Source organism: Vulpes lagopus, chromosome 13 (assembly GCF_018345385.1).
Source record: "Vulpes lagopus strain Blue_001 chromosome 13, ASM1834538v1, whole genome shotgun sequence".
NCBI classification, from domain to species: domain Eukaryota; kingdom Metazoa; phylum Chordata; class Mammalia; order Carnivora; family Canidae; genus Vulpes; species Vulpes lagopus.
In genome coordinates this window covers 52,940,770-52,959,680 of record NC_054836.1, presented here as the reverse complement: position 1 = coordinate 52,959,680, position 18,911 = coordinate 52,940,770, and the positions used below count along the sequence as shown (strand labels likewise).

General features: G+C 37.9%; 2 long non-coding RNA genes across 3 annotated transcripts in view; one reads left to right on the top strand and one right to left on the bottom strand.

Moving 5' to 3' along the window:
* The window catches only part of LOC121474715, an 86,007-nt gene that overhangs the window by 50,515 nt on the left and 16,581 nt on the right, over positions 1-18,911 (top strand). The gene's annotated exons all lie outside the window — the stretch shown is intronic.
* Positions 4,618-18,911, bottom strand: part of LOC121474716 — a 62,817-nt gene continuing 48,523 nt past the window's right edge. The window contains exons 3-4 of the long non-coding RNA XR_005983491.1: positions 7,291-7,495; positions 4,618-4,974 (exon numbers count right to left, since the gene is read on the bottom strand). This is a non-coding gene — a long non-coding RNA (uncharacterized LOC121474716). The remainder of the gene's footprint in view (positions 4,975-7,290; positions 7,496-18,911) is intronic.

The window sequence follows — 18,911 nt, the reverse complement described above, 5'->3', positions numbered from 1 at the left end:
ATACTGACTGTTGATGTGTTCTCCACAGAGCTTTTCATAAGTGCACTGTTGCAAATAAACTGCTAATGACTTTGCTTATTCCAGCCAACCTTTTAAGGAAATCTACAACATACACGCAGATTGATTCCTCTATTTAGCAGTGCGTCTTGTGACTAGGTTTGCATAGAGGCAGTATCAATTAAGTAGCAATTATCTGCAAAGTGGAAAAAAAGGGGGAAGATATAAATAAGTAATGAGTGCGATGCTAAAAATCTCCGAGAACAACTAGAATTGAACTCTGAGGCAAGGGCACCGACTAGTGAACATTTTTCCCCATCTTTTCTTACGCCTAAAACCCACAGAGTCCCCATGAAAACTAGGATGAGAACAGACACTTCGGTTCTTAAGTAATTTTTTTAATATTTGATTTTCGAGACACAACCACTGTTTTGAAACAGCAAAGAAACAAGAAAATAGGGCTGAACCTAAACGTCACTAATGAGATAGTTTATTAAAAAAATAAAATTAAAAGTTGGCCCTGAAAATGTTTATTTTGTGAAAGGATCCGATTAAAACATATCAGATTTTCTATGTATCTTATCAACAGAGGTCAGCACAGCACCCAATTTATCCCTCTCTTATTCTTGTCAAGCAATGGCCTTTATCAGTACCTCATCAGACTTATCTGGAAAATTCCACATTATCTGGCTATGAAGAAAAAGACCAACCTGTGTTCTGAGGCTATGTAACCAATATCTATATTGGTTAGTAACAAACTTTATAAAGTCTACTTTTGTTTACTAATCTTGGTTTGTAACAACCAAAAGTAGATTCTTTCAGTTCAGGCTCTTGTCAGGAGATACACAGGCAGAGACCACAGTGTCCAAGCGGGATGAAGGATGGGGCCATTTGGCTGTGGTCCTTATTAACCGAGTAGGTATTGACCTCTCTCTTCCCTCGATAGCAATGGACCGGGCAGCATGTGAATTAGATCAGAGAGCCAAATGTCTTGAGGTTTCTCCAAATGACCAAGAGCCCAACGGTTCCTCTGATAGCTTTTTTCCTCATGGCTGACTACGATAGGCCAAAAAAGGAAAAAAAAATTACCTATAGTGATCATATTTTCTAAATCCTAAATGAAGACAAATAGTCTGGCAAATATATATGGGGAAAGACAGTTAGAAATGTGAATTGTATTGGTTGGAGTATGGTTAGACGCTGGGATAAAAAGACCCAATAAAACAGAAGTTTATTGGACAGCAAAGTATATTTTGCTGCAATATTCCAATCCTAAGTAAAGCCCCCAGCTGCTGGGCTGCTTTGCTCCAAGTAGTAAGTCAGGAATTACGGAGGCCACTGAGGTAGACCACTCAGATTTTCTTCAAGAACACCTGCTGTGATACTAGCTGTTGAACCTTCAGATTTGACTAGACATTCTTGTTGGGGCCAGGCTAGTGCCCAGGCTACTCCCAGTCAATGAATAAGCATGGCAGGGGCACCACAACCAGGACATTTCTGCCCAATACAAGACTCCTCTAGTGGGAAATTTTGTTCAGGGACTCCACCATTGCCTTTACTGAGACTTCTCCGAGATCCTCTGCAGTCTGGAGCACACCCCTCTTCCTCCTCCTTCTTCCTATTCTCTGCTCAGAAGTATCAGAACTACTCCGCAGCCCAAAGGCTCTCCTCATGTCTCCTTCTCCCCTTGATGCTTCACAAATGTTCCCTAAATACTTGCTGTAAGTTCGGGATGCCTGAGTGGGCCAGTGGTTGAGCGTCTGGCTTCGGCTCTGGGCATGATCCTGGAGTCCCAGGATCGAGTCCCTTATTGGGCTCCCTGCATGGAGCCTGCTTCTTCCTCTGCCTATGTCTCTGTCCCTCTCTGTCTCTCATGAATAAATAAATAAAATCTTTAAAAAAAATGCTGTACGTTCAGGATCATATTGGTGGCATTATTTTCTTGTAATTGAAAAGTGTTTGAATAACTGGAGGTATCCATTCCCTTATCTGAAACTCTTTGGGCCAAATGTGTTTCTGAATTCAGAATATGATGCATCCTGCAGTGCCTGGGTAGCTTAGTTGGGGTAAGTGTCCAACTCTCGATTTCAGCTTAGGTCATGATCCCAGGGTTGTGAGATCGAGTGCGGAGCCTGCTTAACATTTTCTTTCTCCTTCTCCCTGTGTCCCTCCCTGGCTCTTCAGCTGGCAAGCCAGTGTGTTCTCTCTTTCTCTCTACACGCATGCAAAGTAGGATAAATAGAGGCTACATGACCTCACAATTATAGGTCAATTTATGCCAAAAATGTGTCTAGATCATGCCAGGAATCTAAATATATTACAAAACAAAAGAAAAATAAAGCAAAGGCTTTTGGTTTTCAGATTTCAGAATTGTGAACTATTTATTTATCTTTCATACTCTTACTAATGGTTTCCTTTACTATCAGATTCATAATTTCCCCTTCTTTATGTTATTCATCTATTAGACCCTAATCTAATGGTTCTCAAGCTTCAACATCAATAAGGATCTCCTGGGGGGTAGATTTCAGCTCTCAAATTTTTATTCTGTAGGTCTAGTGTAAGGCCTAGAAATCTGCATTTTAACAAGCTGGTCAACCCCATCCTCACCTGTGATCCTGGTACAGAAAGTTTTGAGATTCAAACTGAAAATATTGTTTTAGACTTTGAATTCACTTTTCACTATGGTAAATTACTAATATCACTAGTCCCTGGCCTTATCTCATGGATTTTGAGGCTTATTGTTTTTTAAACATAGAACCAGCTAGACTCTAGCTCTGCTTTTGCAGCCAGGTCATCTAGCCATTCACTTCCTAGTGTGTTAGCCACCAATAATTCTTCAGGGATGTTTATCTTTCTATGATAGGAATTAGCTTTTTTTGAACTGAAATAGAGCTGAATAATTTCTACTTATCTTTGAATATCTGTCTCACCAGAGTATCGGCTTTGAGCTTATAGAGTTGTGCAGGGAATCCCCCATTCCCATGATAGTTGGAGTTATAGGTAGAAAAACTATAGATAACTGACAGGTAAATGAATCCACAACAGGACTAGCAGGACAACTGGGATGAAATGTATTTGTCTCTCAACTCAGTACTACTTTTAGCTTGGTTCTCTTGTGGGACCAATTTTCTTTTGAACCAGTAAAAGAGTTATATTTCTAAGGTTCCTTTCCCTTTCCAAAGGTATTCTTATTTCTATTTTAAGTTGAGTGCTTCTGGAAACTGGATGCTAATCAAAGACTGTAATGCGATATGTTAAGAGAAGAAGTTAAGGAAAAAAAAAAAAAACAACAATGTCTGTAAAAGGGTCCAGGTATTTATTTGGGTAATATGTTTACTGTCAACAAATATTTGCTCATCTCTGACTTGGAATTTACAGTCTTCTGCTGAAGACGGCTTGAATGGTCATTAATAATAATATTAATAAGGGGAAGCACAAGACAACCTAAGTCTGAAAGCATCCTTTAGCATTACATGAGTCCCATTAATTTTTTTTAAAGATTTTATTTATTTATTCATGAGAGACACAGAGAGGGAGGCAGAGACATAGGCAGAGGGAGAAGCAGGCTCCCTGCGGGGGAGCCTGATGCAGGACTCAATCCCAGGACCCCTGGATCACAACCTGAGCCGAAGGCAGACACTCAACCACTGAGCCACCGCGACTTCCCGAGTACCATTAATTTTACAGATTTCATGATTATCAAACTAGGGAATATGACGTTGTGCTAGAATTTAACTGGAATAAGGGGTTAAATGTGGTATATATCCCTAGTGAAACAATTTTAAGAAAATGTTAGAAGAAACTAATAGTTTTTATGCTAAAATAAGCAGAGTCATTATGGTATAGAATATGAAGTTTGTGCACTTTAATTAGTAAAACACACACATATTAAGAAACACCATAAATAAAAATGCCTCTCTAGACTAAGACCTCATAACCTACGGAGGTCTGTCTTCTTTCAGTGATTCAGGGCAAGCTGGCAGTCAAGTTTAGCAAACAGTACAGTTGATTGTGACATGTGTGGTCAGGTATTTCCTGGAAAGCACATAAACGTGCCTACTGTATTATTCTAGTGCCTGCCCCTGGATTCTCCATCTCAGCTTGCAGTATATGGAGTTGAAAGTTGTATGAAAATCATGTGTTTTAGTTGTGCTACCAAGGATATACAACAGGATGTTAAAATTGAACTATTTCTGACTCTGTTTTGGCTAAAGCCCCAAGACAATATTTGCCAACTATTCCACATTCTAAAGTTAGACCACCTATGTAGGACTTGCAAAGAAACACAGGAAATAGACAAGGAACCCACAAGGCCCTTTCCTCCCTTCAGGTAACAACCCAAAGCAGGCCAGCTGGGGCGGAGGAGAAGCTCTAACTTAGATGAAGTCTGATCTTACACAGACTGGACATTTTAATTGCTGAAACGAGACTTTCCTTTTGTGACAAGAGGTGATCAGAGGACTTTTTATTACCTAAGATGTGACCAAAAAGTCACAGGATTTCCTCTCAATTTCATCTGAGTAGCAGAGCAAATAACCATACAGAGTGGGTCTGAATGGGCAGTGGAAGGAAAATAAAGGTGGTTTTTTTTTTTTTTTCTTTTTTACTATGTACCTGTGATTGGGACATGAATCAGGAAGAAAGAAGCAGTATAAGAAAATATTGAGAAAGTTCTATCGATTCTTTTCTTTTTTGTTTGTGTGCTTTAAGGGGCTATAATGCTTACTTTATAAACCTTTATCTTTTACCAGAATAGGACTTTTCCTTTCCACTTTGCAACACATTCTCTGTTTACCTCTGTTACATGTCCTGAACTCATTGTCTATTCAATGCTGTTCTTGGTGTTCATTTTATCCACATTTCACTTGCCATAAAATACTGGAATGCTTTCATAGGCTCCATCTATATTTTCCCATCTGATGATACTGGGATGGCTTTCTGATTTCATGAGAAGTGTCTCCCAATTTCCAGAAATACCTTAAGCAGGAAACAGCAGAGAAAATTACATTGTAAAGAACAGACAAATAAATACTGGTTATAACTTCCCGCAAAAAGTGTGTATCATTTGGTCTACAAACTTCTGATCTGTTTGCCAGTTTACCTAACCAAGAGAAGTAGACTGAAATCCAGGATATATAAAACAATCCAGTCCCCTTATTACAAGAATTCCAGCTTTCAGATCATAGGACATTTTTCCTGAGTAAAGAAAATTCATTTTACCATCAAGGGAAATATTTTTTTTAAGAAAGTCTTAATTATATGGAATTATCTTAGTCTCTAAAACTAAAGACAGAGATTCACACTGAGATACTTGCTAAGGGCTAAATTTCAAATACTGAGAGATGGTGAAAAAAATGGATCTTGAGAAAATGTTAATGATAGATGCAGATATTTGTTGAGCAGCTGTGAAGTGTTAGGCCCTGTGCTGGGTTCTGGCCACACACTGGTAACAAATATGGTTCCTGATCTCTAGTTGCTCAAAGGGTAAAAAAGAAAAATGTACATAAGTAAATTAATACTTGGGATTATACATATGATAAGAAGATACATAAATGATAAAACGAGGTATAACCACAGAAAAGAGGGTTATCTCTGTAAGGAAGTCCAGGGGCCTCCTGGTCAAAGGTCACGTCAGCCCTGGCTTTTGAAGAATAGCCCAGGAGATGTGAATCTCGAATAGAAAAACAGAAATTGCAGACACCCACATGCAAAGCAGTGTGGTGCGTTCAGGAATCCCACTAGCTGCAACATTAAGTGCACGTGGACAGGAGTGATTAGGGCCAGTAAAGGAGGCTAACGTGGTGGGAAAGGGTCGGTGATAAAAGAACTTTGCTAAGGAACTTCATCTTGAAGGCAATAGGAAGTCAGTCAAGGATTTTATGTGAGTGAGAGAGAGGTGAGGAGATCAGTGATTGAAAAGAATTCATGTAGTTAAAAATAAGACATGAAGGAGAGGGTAGGGAAGCTTACACATAAAAAGAAACCAGATGCCTAGGGGCAGAGGAAGTAGAGAGAGGAGAGGAAGAAAAAGAGAGCGATTTTAGAGGAAGAGAGGGAGGGAAGGAAAGAGAGAATAAAGGAGAGTGAGCTGCAAACAAGAAGAAAGATGGGAAATCGTAATTCGAAATTATTAAAGAAATAATTTGCTTGACATTTTGAAAACTAGGTGTATTAGTCAGAATAATGCCTCCCTCCCCTGCCCCAAGAGGTTCCATCCTAATCGCTGGAACCCGTAAATACGTTACTTTATTTGGCAAAAGGGACTTTGATTAAATCAAGGATTTTCAAATGGGGAGATTGTCTTGGATTAGCTGGGCAGGCCCACTGTAATCACAATTTAGTCACTTCAAAGTTTTTCTCTGCGAGTTCTCACATCTGAGTCTATTGACTTCTTAATGTCTTGGAAATGTTTTATATTTTCCTGCTTTGGAGGGCATCACTTCTTAAAATTGAATCCCAGACTAGTTATGTATAAAAGAACATAGTAGAAACCAACCTAAGAACCTTTATGTTCAGAAACCGTTCATTCTGTCCTTTCATCAGGCGGTTAACGTGGCCTTGATTCAATGTGGATTTTGTTGCACAGGCTTCAGATTATTCCAATGGTAGACATCTACGTCCTGTGCTTAGTGTAGGGGCTGTGGCTGCCCAAAAGTTTATCTGTGTTCCTGCTCTATAGTCGGATTTTCCTGCACACCTGTGCCACCTGTGTGTCTCCTTGCTCTTGCCCTCCAAAGATAGAGACTGTTGTTGCCAGGGAGGAAGGGGTGGTTTCTACTTGTCCTCCACTGTGTTACACAGGACTGTCCCGAGAAGCCTCAAGGGTGGAGCTACTTTAGTGTTCTAGTTCCTCATCCCGTGTCAGGCAACTCCGCTCTTCTTAGTCAGCTATAACAGAATGCTATAGGGCAGGTGACTTACAAAAAAACAAATGTTTATCTCTCAGTTCAGGGGCTAGGAAGCCCAAGACCAAGGTGCTGGCAGATTCAGTGTCTGGTCAGGAATTGCTCCCTGATTCACAGATGGCTGTCTTTCCACTGTGTCCTCATCTAGGGGTGTAGGCGAGGAGCCCTCTGGGGTCTCATCTATGTGGGTGCTAGTTCCATTCATGACGGCGCTACTGTCATGATCTAACCATTTCCCATAGGCCCCACCTCCAAATTCTCTCACCCTGGGGATGAGGATTTCAGCATAGGAATTTTGAGGAGACACAAGCATTCAGGCGATAGCATCCTCCACATAGCATAGGTTCTAGATACCAGGCAGGTTTCCTTCTTACCTGTGACAGCCTACCTGTATTCCATCAGGAGGGCATTGAACAGCATAAACTTCCCAGCAGCCTTAGATTTCTTCTTTGTATTGGTGCAGGATCACGGGCATAAATTTATTTCCTGCTTCCCGACCAGCAAAAGGTGGTTTTTCCTAGGATCAGTGGAGGGTGGCTGGAGAGGATTCAGATTTTCTACCTTCCTCACACTCAGCTGCAGTTGAATTTTTCCTGGAACAGGGAGTGAAGAGATTTTCCTGCCCCCGCCCAGCAGTAACCACTGCGTTTTTATCTATAATTGACTTTTGAGCAATGGAGGGGTCAGGGGCACTGATCCCCATGCAGCCAAAAATCCACATATAACTTTTGACTCCCCCAAAACTTAACTACTAATAGTTGACCAGAATCCTTGTAAGTAATAATAAATCCTTGACTAACACGCATTTTGTACATTATATATATCATATACTATATCCTTATAATAAAGTAAGCTAAAGAAAAGGCTATTTAATAAATCATAAGGAAAATAGATTACAGTACTGTACATATCGTTATTGAAAAAAATCCACGTGTAAGTAGAACCTCAGATTTCAAACCCATAGCTGTTCAAGGGTCACCTGTAGTGTTTACTACTTCTGCCTATATTCCACTGGCCTGAACCCCTCCAGTCACATCTACTTGGAAAGGGGAAAGCTGGGAAATGTAGTTTCCTGTGTGTACAAGAGGAAAAGGAAACAGTGTAGTAACCATGTAAACACTGTCTCAGTCTTACCATGATAATGGGAAAGGGACTAAATTGAGGACTCCCCACAGTTTTCAATCTCCTTAGCTTTGTAACCATGACTCTGGGTAGTCTGGCATCTGTCTACATCTCCAGCTTTATTTTCTCTCACATCCCACACATATCCTGTGGTGCAGGATAACTGTTTTCACTTATCTAAAATACTGTGCTCTCTTGAGCTCTCACTTTGCATTTTTGCTCTTCCCCCTTTCTTTATTGAGTTTCCCTGTCTACACCATCACTCCAGGGAATATTCTCTGGCCTTTCTTCTGTGACGCTATAAGTCTCTGCATTTTTCTATTCTAGCAGTTAGCATGTGCAGTATAATTGGTTATAAGTCCTTTGCAGATACGACGGGAAAACGCAGAGACATGAGGGTGGGTAGCAGATTTCCTTTTCATTCAGGATGCTATGGGTCTAGTGGTCTGAGAGCAATCTGTACACCCAGCACTCACTACAGTATTTGCCAACTTTGTTTCTCCTGTTTGCTCATTCTCCTTCTTTCATATACACTGGTACTCATTAAGTGATCTTTATTAAAACTCATTTTTTTACAAAGAAATATTTGAATAATATATGAAGGAGGAGCAGAAATATGTCTCCTTGGCATAAGGATTATTTTGAGCTGGTTATTTTTTAAAAACAGCAGTCCCTAGAGAAGCTTAGAAAACCATCAGAAGCTACTCTTTTGTAAGACATTTACATTGATAAGGGAAATATCCATCTGTAAAGATGTCTCTCTCTCTGGATTAAGAAGAGAAGCATGACCAAATCTCTAGAAACTCTTCTCAGTGAGAAGGCAAGAATTTAAATCTACATAACGTTACCCTTGTTTACTGTGCCTATTCTGGTAATTTCCCATAACTGGCTTTCCTCTCTCATCCCCAGGATCTTTTGTCGTTAGCTTAAGGTGGTAGGTCGGACCATTTGGGAGATACACAGGAGGTATACGGTTATTAAATTTTTACTATTTTTTTCCTGTTATTCCATCCTTTATTACAGGGGCATCTCAGCCAAGAACCTAGGATAGAAGGAAAATTGTTTTTCCTTCTCTGTAACATAATATCTAATACTTATTGATAATCATTATTCTAAGTATTTTACATGTATCAGTTCATTTAATTGTCACAACTTCATGAAGGTGCTATTATTATCCTATTAAAATAAATTCAGAAAAGGACAGAGAGCTTAAGTAACGTGCTCAATTTGACACAGCTAGCAAGGGTTATACTTCGGATATGGAGACAGGCAATCTGGCTTGGTGGCCTGAGTTCTTGGGACCACTATTCATCCTCTGGCCAGTTAGCTGTCACAATAATGGTGGCATTATTTGTGACTATATCCGTCAGTATCCATATGGAAAAACAAACTATTTAGCATAGTTCATTTAACAAAGAAATATTAATGTAGAATGTTGGCTAATCAGGATTGGAGGATGGAAAATACCGAAGGGAGATATGGTTGAGTTATCAGACATACAGAGGTTGAGTTATTAGAATCATAAAACTTAGGGAAGGGACCCCAAAGAGCTGGGACTCAAAATGCTGAGGAGATATTGCCTGGCTGGATTGGTAGCTCAGGAGCTTGGAGGAAGTACCCTGCAGAGGTAGAAGCAGGACTTTTGAGCAGGGTGGATTACTTAACTGGTGATGGTTCCTCAGCAACATGGAAGAAAGATCCTACAGAGCTAAAATTCAGACCTCTAAAGAGGGAGGGTCATCTAGCTGGTGCTGGTATCTTAAGATCGTAAGAGGTTGCCCAAGGAATTGGAATTCCGACTTCTAAGGAAGGGTGCCTGCCAACTGATGCTAGTATTTCAGCGGGATTACATGAGTCTATTTCAGGGAATGTGAGAGAGATGAGAACCAACAGCCACTAGCAGGGTGAAGAACTCTTGTTGTGGAGATGTGGACTCCTAGGAATAAGCAAACAGGAATAAGGAAATGTCTTCTCTTGTCATTCTGGTTTCTAGTTTCTCTGAAGTAGCCTCTGCTGAAAGAACCTAACAGGGAACCAGCTGGCAAAGAAGAAATGTGGTTTTCAAACAAAATGAAATGAGACTAGGTTTACTGATCTAAAAACTTGGAGGAAGGGACTTGCAGAGCAGGGAGCCAAAATACTAGTGCTGAGGAGATATTGCCTGGCTGGATTGGTAGCTCAGGAGCTTGGAGGAAGTACCCTGCAGAGATAGGAGCAGGACTCCTGGTGCTGATACCAACCCTGATGCAGAAAAAAAGAAGAGGAAAAGAGCAGAGAAAGGCAGAAAAGCAGAGTGTTCTTGAGTGTCAAAGGGTATATTTGAGGCTGAGGAAAAAACAATTTGATAACACATTGACTTACATGTGCAGAGCCTATTGGAAGGTGTCCCTTCCTTTGGGGCTGATCTTATCAAGATTCTCAGAAGGAGCTGGTATAGCAACAGAAACTTGCACTGTTTGTCTGAAACACCTCTGAGCAATTTAACATCTTAATTTTTCTCCTTAAAACAACTAATGGATTTTAATTTACTCATTCTTTAAACATTTTCTGGATATCTTCTATGATTCCTATACCGTACCTACTTCTGTTAGGCCAGAGATGGAAAGGACTCCACAAATGAAACATGGTACAGGTGTAAAGCAGGTTCACTGGTGAGATTTATAGGCAGAGGGACAATAATAAATACATGTAGTCTCCCTAAGTCTCACCGCCACCTAACAAAAAGTTGTCCTTGGGTGGGTGTATGGTGGAGGCACTCCTGAATATGCTATGCCCCTGGCCATTTCTGCTTCTACTTTAAATATACTCACCTCTACATTTTTCTGGAGAAATTGGGAGGAGGCAAAAAGGATCATCTGACTCATAGAGTAATTATGGTATACCAGTCAGACTCCAGTCAGGCAACAGAAACTGTACCAGTTATCTGAACAGAGAAATTTAATATAAAGAATTGCTAACTCAGTAGAAACTCATTAGCTAGATAATCTATAAGCTAATAGAGAACTCTAGGGGGTCATTGAGTTAGCAACTGCAGGATGAGTTGCTAAAGGAGAAGAAGGGAAGTGGTTTCAATCATTAAAATTTAGAAGAAGGGTTCCACAGAGCTGAGACTCAGACTACAAAAGAGCGTCCCCATGATCCTGAAATCCAAAGTCTGAAAAAGAGGTATCATACTGCTGCTATTGTTTTTCATGGTGGAGGAGAGGGGCCATGATGAATCTGGTTTTGCAAGTATGTGAACATGTACAAAGCAGATTCAGCCGCTTCTACAGGAAGGAATCCCTGCTGTTCGGAAAGATAACTGCTAGGCTGACAGTCAGAGGAATAAGAAGCAAAACAGAAGACAGCAAGGCTCTTCTTCCTGAAATAACCTAGCAGAATCCCCTCCGTGTCCCCTAAAGGCAGAGCCCAGGAGCCTTCACCATGGTGGGGAAATGTAGAAATGTTCTTTGTGGGGTCTGAGCACTTGCATCACAAAGCCCAGCATAGAATAGTGGGTTTAGAGCCAAGAGACAATAGTTTGATAAGCAGCATAATTGGAAATAGGAAGGTCTTGGGCTCTGTGTTTGGAGGAAGGGGCTTTCTAAAGAGAGAAACTTTCAAATTTCAACTGTCAGAGACTTGAGGAGTTTGCCCACTAGCCTACATTTTAATTGGTCAGTGAGCAGTCCATCCTGATGAGCCAGCTGGTCTGGAGGATAGTTGTGGAGCGCCATTCAGCAGATGGAGAAATCCATCTTCTTAACGCTTTTATAAATTTCAAAAAAAAAAAAAAAAAAAAGGTAAGGGTGGGATGGTAAGAAATGCACTTTCTCAAATGCCAGGGGGTTTTTAATCATATCTACTACTTTGAAAAAACTTTGGAGTCCAATTTCCTGGTTTCTTAAAGTCCTCTTTTCTTAGCAACTGGTAGAAGAACTCTTGATTAAAGTAGTCCGTTGGAAAGGTTAATCTAACATGTTGAATGAAAAGGAGGAGAATCTAGAGATAGGAAGGCCAATTAGACAGTTAGGCCCATGATCTGGCCTACGATTGTGACAGAGGAACTGCTATTCCTCTAAGACAGAAACATAAACATCACACAAGAGGGAAAAGAAGAGCAGGCAAGATTATAGCAAAGGAAACTTATCACACTGTTTTATAGCCAGTTGTTAATACGTCCATCTCCTTTGCTAGATTCTGAGCAATGTGCTTAAAAGAGATGTTTTCCCATTTCTCATTGTTATGGGAAGTAGAGAAAGGGAGACTCTAATAGGACTATAACATTGTTTAAAAACCAGGAGAGCTAGACTTTTCTGAAAGCCGTTTAGTGAGAACACTGGTGGAGACGTGGAGGAGATCTGCCAAAATAAATGTGAGTGGTGTTGGCAGCAGCTCGATGGTAACCTGAGTGCCGTTGGCAGGCTCCAACTGTGGCAGTTGGCAAAGTCATGAGGCCCAGTGTCGTCAGCAACTGTCATGCAATAATAGCTGAGCCCATGAGGCTGTCAAGCAGACAGAGAGGAGCACACCTTTTTGCAGAATGCTTTTAATGGCTGCCTAGATGAAGATATCTAAACACTCCATAATCCTGTTATTGGAAGGATCACCTTGGGGGTAGGGCAGTTACAGTGATGATGATGGTGATAATGTAGCATCTAAACTTATAAAGTCCCTTCTGTGAGCCAGGAACCTTGCTAAATGTTACATATACATTATTATTTTCTTAATCCTTATAGAGCGACTCCAAAGTAGGTACTATTATCAATATGCCCACTCCACAAATTACGGAACCCTGGCTTAACGAATTAAAGTTTTGGTCAAGATCACATGGATACAAATGGAAGAACCAGATTTGCTGTCTCAAAAGACTGATATGAACTACGAGGTTTCGTGAAGAAGCTCAGGACCAATAATTACTCCTGCCATTGCTCATTGTTACCTCCCAGGCTTAGACGGGCAGGAAGTTGGAGATTTTACCTAATGGCTTGTAAAAATGATGGACCAGGCTTAATAAAACCCAAATTCCTAAATATATTTGGAGCTATAGTGAAAAATAATGTTTATGATTTGTCAGAAATGGTATCAGAAGTATTTTAGAACTCCATAAAACATGAGACAAAATGGAAACGGGGTATCTTTGTTTGGTTTTTCATGCAGATGTGTTACATACAAGTTATGAAGTGCAAATATGAAAAGAATGACACTTGTATCTTACAAAGACAAAGAATTGGACTTAAGTTAGAAAATAGCTTTGGCCTCTTTCTTCTGACCCTCATAATCATTTGTGACCCTGGAGTGGCACCAAGCTGTCAAATATAAACTGATTTTTCTCTGGTGTCTGATTGCAAGCCATAGGCCTTCATTATGAATATGGTGTTGAATACATCATTTCTTATCATCATCTGTCAAAGAGAAAAAGCAAAGTAAGAATTAAAGGGATCCTTAATGGATAGGCTTAACATTGATGATGTTTTAACTGCCTCAGATTTTCTGTGTATGACATTATGCATCTTGGAAAGGTGTAGGCCGTAAGAATATGTGTGGCAGAACTGGGAAAAATTCTGAGCTGTGATAGGGAACTTATCGCTGAATGTAAAGAAATGGCACTTAAAGCTGGGAACCAATGAACCACTTTAACTGTCACCTGGAAAAGATCAGAGTATCTTTTTTATTTTATTTTTATTTTTTAAAAGATTTTTTTATTTATTCATAAGAGGCACAGAGAGAGAGAGAGAGAAAGAGAGAGAGAGAGAGAGATAAAGGCAGAGGCACAGGCAGAGGGAGAAGCAGGCTCCATGCAGGGAGCCTGATGTGGGACTTGATCCTGGGTCTCCAGGGTCACACCCTGGGCTGAAGGTGGCGCTAAACCACTGAGCCACCCGGGCTGCCCAGAATATCTTTTTTTTTTTTTTTTTTAAACTGGAAATCACAACCTCTCCCTCAGGTAAAACTCAGCTAAGTTAAGAATCACAGAAATGGTTCCCATACAGTTTCAGAAACTTGGTCTGGGATGGTTTAGAAAGGAGAAGGAGATCAATTGGTGTTCTCTACTACATTTCTTTTCTTTCTTCTCTCTCCCTCTTTTTTTAATCCCAACACTTGCTCCCGGTGAGAGACTATGTGACCTTGGACAAATTATTTACTCTTGGTTTTAATTTTCTCACTAAAGCTAAGATAGCTGGATTTGTTCTTCATTTCTATTATTTCTTCTACTATCCTCATAATTTCCCCTCTTCGTTTCCTAATCTGCAAAGCTGAAGTTGTCTTAAAAAGAAAAAACAGTGAAGTAATAAAAGAGAGAAAATCGAATAAGTACAGCTGCTTTTGAGTTCAGGAAAATATTTGTTATTTTCCGGCAATATTTGCTTAAAATATAAAATACTTTACATAAAATATACATACAAAAGTTTTTGCTTCTAATCTGTTTTTTAAAATATCAAGTAGTTTCTCTTTATGTGCTCCTTTTTTATATTATAATAATCTGAGAATAGTAATTTTACTTATTTAAAAATTCTGTTTTAGTTATTCTATTAATTCTGTTTCTTCAGGTGTAAATTCAGGTTGTTGGCTTTATTGCCCCATCCTTCATGGCACTGATGCTTCACATATTTCTGATTTGTGATTCCTGATCATGAACTTAATTGTGAAACTAATATTTCCCACTAGATTGTTCACTGCCAACTTCAATTTGCCATGCATTTCGGGGATAAACCTCATTGGAATACATTATCATTTTTACATATTGCTGGATTTTATGTGTGAATATTTTGTTGAGGACTCTAAATCTATTTGCACAAGGAATAGTGGCTATAATTTTACCCTTCTTACAAAGTTTTTTTTTTTTTTTTCAATTTTAGAATCTGGAAAATGCCACAGCCGTAGAATACTTTGGGAAGTGTTATGTTCTCTTCAATGTTCTAGATGGATTTATTTAGAATTGGCAACATTTTTTCCTCAAATATTTGTTAGACTTCATGGATTAAAACCATCTGAAGCAGGAGTTTTCTCTATGTAAAGTATTTTAACTACAACTTAAGTTTCTTTAATAGATATAAGGCTATTCTAGTTTTATATTTCCTCTTGAATGAGTTTTGGTAGTTGTGTCCTTTAAGGAATTGGTTGGTTTACTTCAAGTTGTCTAATAAATTGGCATAAATATATTCATAATAATTTATTTTCACCATTTAAATATCTACAGATTCTTTAGTAATGTCATCTCTCTCATTCCCTTATCAGTAATTTGTGATATCTCTGTTTTGTCAGTGACCAATTTGGATAAAAGTTTACCAGTTTTACTGATCTGTCAGAAGGCTATCGTTTGTTTACAGTGATTTTCTCTACTATTTTCCTATTTTATATTCTATTGATTTCTGCTCTGTTATTTATCTTTTTTTTTCTTTTGCTTCCTTTGGTTTTAATTTCATAGTTTCTTAAGCTGGAAGCGGAGTTATTGCTTTGAGACCTTTCTTCTTTTCTAGCCTTTGTTGTTTAGTGCTATAAACAAACATTAGTGCTATAAATTACTGCTTTAGCAGAATCTCACAAATTCTGGCCTGTTGTGTTTTATATTTAATTCAAAATACTCTCAATTTCCTTTTTGCTTTCTTCTTTGTTATTTAGAAGTAACATACTAGTTTCTATGTCTTTAGGGATTTAAAAAAAATATTTCTGCTAACAATTGTCTCTGACTATTGTAATTAGAGAATATACTATGTATGAATAAAATCCTTTTAAATTTATTAAAATTTGTTTTATGATCTGTATTATGGTTTATTTTGGTAAATGTCTCGTGTACTTGAAAAAAAAGTGTGTTTTCTGCTATTGTTGGATATAATGTTCTACAAATGTCAAACGGGTCAAATCAGTTAATGGAGTTGTTCAAGTCTTCTAAATCCAGACTGATTTTTTGTCTAGTTGTTCTATCAGTTATTGAAACCATGGCATTTAAATCTCTGTCCTTAATTATGGATTTGTCTATGTCTTCTTGCAGTTCTACTGGTTTTCCCCTGTCCCCAGGAATTTTGGAGCTCTGTATTAAATGCATAAATGTTTAGGATTGTTTTGTGTTCTTGATGCTCTGCCATTTTGTCATTATGGAATAACAATCATCATTACCAGTTTTTACTCTGAAATCTACCTTGTTTGATATTAGAGTAATTCTACCTTTTTTAAACTAATGTTAACGTGGTATAACTTTTCTCATGCTTTTATTTTTAATCTATTTATGTCTTTATATTTAAAGTAAATTTCTCATAGGCAGCATATTGTGGATCTTCCTTTTTAATCACTCTAACAGCTTCTGTTACTGAATTGAGGTGAGCAGGTTATTTCCATTTTATCTGAATATTGATATGATCAGATTTAAGTCTATTATCTTGCTATTTGCTTTCCGTGTCCCATCTATTGTTCATTTCTCTTTTCTTCTTTTTCTGCTATCTTTTATATTATAGAGTGTTTTTTATGCTTGTGTTCTTGGTGGTTTTTGCTTTGTTTGGTTATTGTATTAGAATTTACAGTAAACATCTTTATTCAAAGAGTAACTTTAAGTGATATTATACCTCTTAATATATATTATATGAACGTCATAATTATGTACTTCCTCCTGGTCTTGTGCTTTTGCCATGCATTTCATTTTTACACATGTTCTAAACCTCCACACAATATTGTTGTAATTTTGTAAATAGTCCATTATCTTGTAAGGAGATTCTCTTGGATAGTAAGAGAACAGTTCACTTTTAAACTGTTAGCCTTATTATTTCCCTTTGAGATTGGGAGTCTAAAACCTATGGACAGCCTCCCTAGAAAGAATACACACAGGCACAAAATATACCCTAAATACTGCTGATAATTACAGGGGATTTTCTGAAACCTGAAGCCCATTCATAGGCTCCTGCTTTACAAAACAGAGTGTCATGTAAGCAGTGGGGGTTCATAAATACTGGAACTGGAGGCATTAGTCTTAATATGATCTCATTTACCATAATATTTGTGAGTCTTGTGGAAATTCTCATTATAATGTATTCATACAGTGTTACATTATATGGCCATTAAGTAATAGTATTGAGGAGAATGTATCAACTTAAAAAATGATAATGAAATATTATGCAACAAAAAGAAGATACAAAATTTTATACATACTGTGATCATAGTTGCATAGATAAATGTTTTTTGGCAAGTGGGTAACAGAATAACCAAATGAAAGTGGTATAAACTCAGTGCTTCCTTTTTCTCAGCCTAGGAAGTACGTACTTCATTAGAGGTGTGCTTATCTCAATGTTGGCGCAAGAATGTCAGTGCTCTGTCATCTTTCTCTTGGCCATCATCTTGTGATCATAAGACGGTGGAACATTTCTCATCTCAAATCTTCACGTATCTTTATTTTAACAAGAATTAAAATACTTCCCAGAAGACATAACTGCATTTCCTTAATCAGACTACTCCTCAGCCCTCATTGGGCAGGACTGGGTCACATAGCCTTGCTGCAAGGAAGTCTGGGAAAAGAAACTGTTGGTATTTTTTGGCCTCGGTTGTGGAAAGCAGTTTCTTCTTGTAAGAAAGTAAGTTTGGGAGACAACTTAGAGTCTCCGGCACAATTAGCAAGAGAAAATAATCTGGAGTTAAGTTCATAAAGGCAATAATGCATCGCAGGTTATGAGTGATTTGAAAGATTTGTTCTACATATTCCAAATTTCAGAACTATGATCATAACACTTTCATGAATAATTTATTTAATTGAAAAATAATTATCTTAGATTGATCTACACATAATAATCTAGAACAACTCAAATTCTTTTTTGTCTTACTTAAGATAATGAGGTCATACTGGTTGTCTCAATTTCAATTATTAACACTTCAATTATTAACTGGCTAAAACATTGATTTCTTACATTAGAACATTCAAACAAACTAGTCATTAATTCCTCCTACCTTCCTTTCCCTTTCCTAGTTTCATTATTGATGGTAATAATGTCTTTTTTATGACGTAAGTCTGAAATCATTAGTGTAAATAAATGTTTCCCTTTGAGTGAAATTATGATTTTATTTGTACTTCTCATATATTTTTTATGAGCACCCAGCACATATAAATTCATTGATTTTTAAATCCCTACTTTAGTGTTGTTAAATTAAAATAAATAAATAGGGACATCTGGGTGGCTCAGTTGGTTAAGTGTCTGCCTTTGACTCAGGTCACGATCCCAGGGTCCTACGTCAAGCTCTCTGCTCAGCAGGGAGTCTGTTTCTCCCTCTGCCCATAGCTCCCTCTGCTTTTGCTCTCTTTCTCTCTGTCAAATAAATAAATAAATAAAACCTTTAAAAATAAATAAATGAAGTTACAGTGTCATTAGGTTGAACTAAAAGAAGGTACATATATTATTATATAACTCAAAAAAATGAATCCTTGTTAGAAATTTATCTGATGAAAAAAGTGAATGGAAAGTTCTCATTCTCAAATCATTAATGGATTTTTTCACCCCACTCAGATGCCTTAGAGTCATTTTGTTGAATCTTAATGAAGGGTGAAGAGAAATATAGTTGCTCTCCTTAGGGTATTCACTTTATTTTTTGTGTTATATATATATATATATATATATATATATATATATTTATATATGTATATATGTATATATTTATATATATATTGTTATATTGTTATTTGTTATATATTATATATATATAATACACCACTATATATGGTATTATATATATAATACTATACACCACTGTCTTTTTTCCATTGGACATTCTTTCCTGCTTTGCCATAGATTAGCTGACCATAGAGTTGAAGGTCCATTTCTGGGTTCTCTATTCTGTTCCATCGATCTATGTGTCTGTTTTTGTGCCAGTATCATACTGTCTTGAAGATTACAGCTTTGAAATAGAGCTTGAAGTCCAGAATTGTGATGC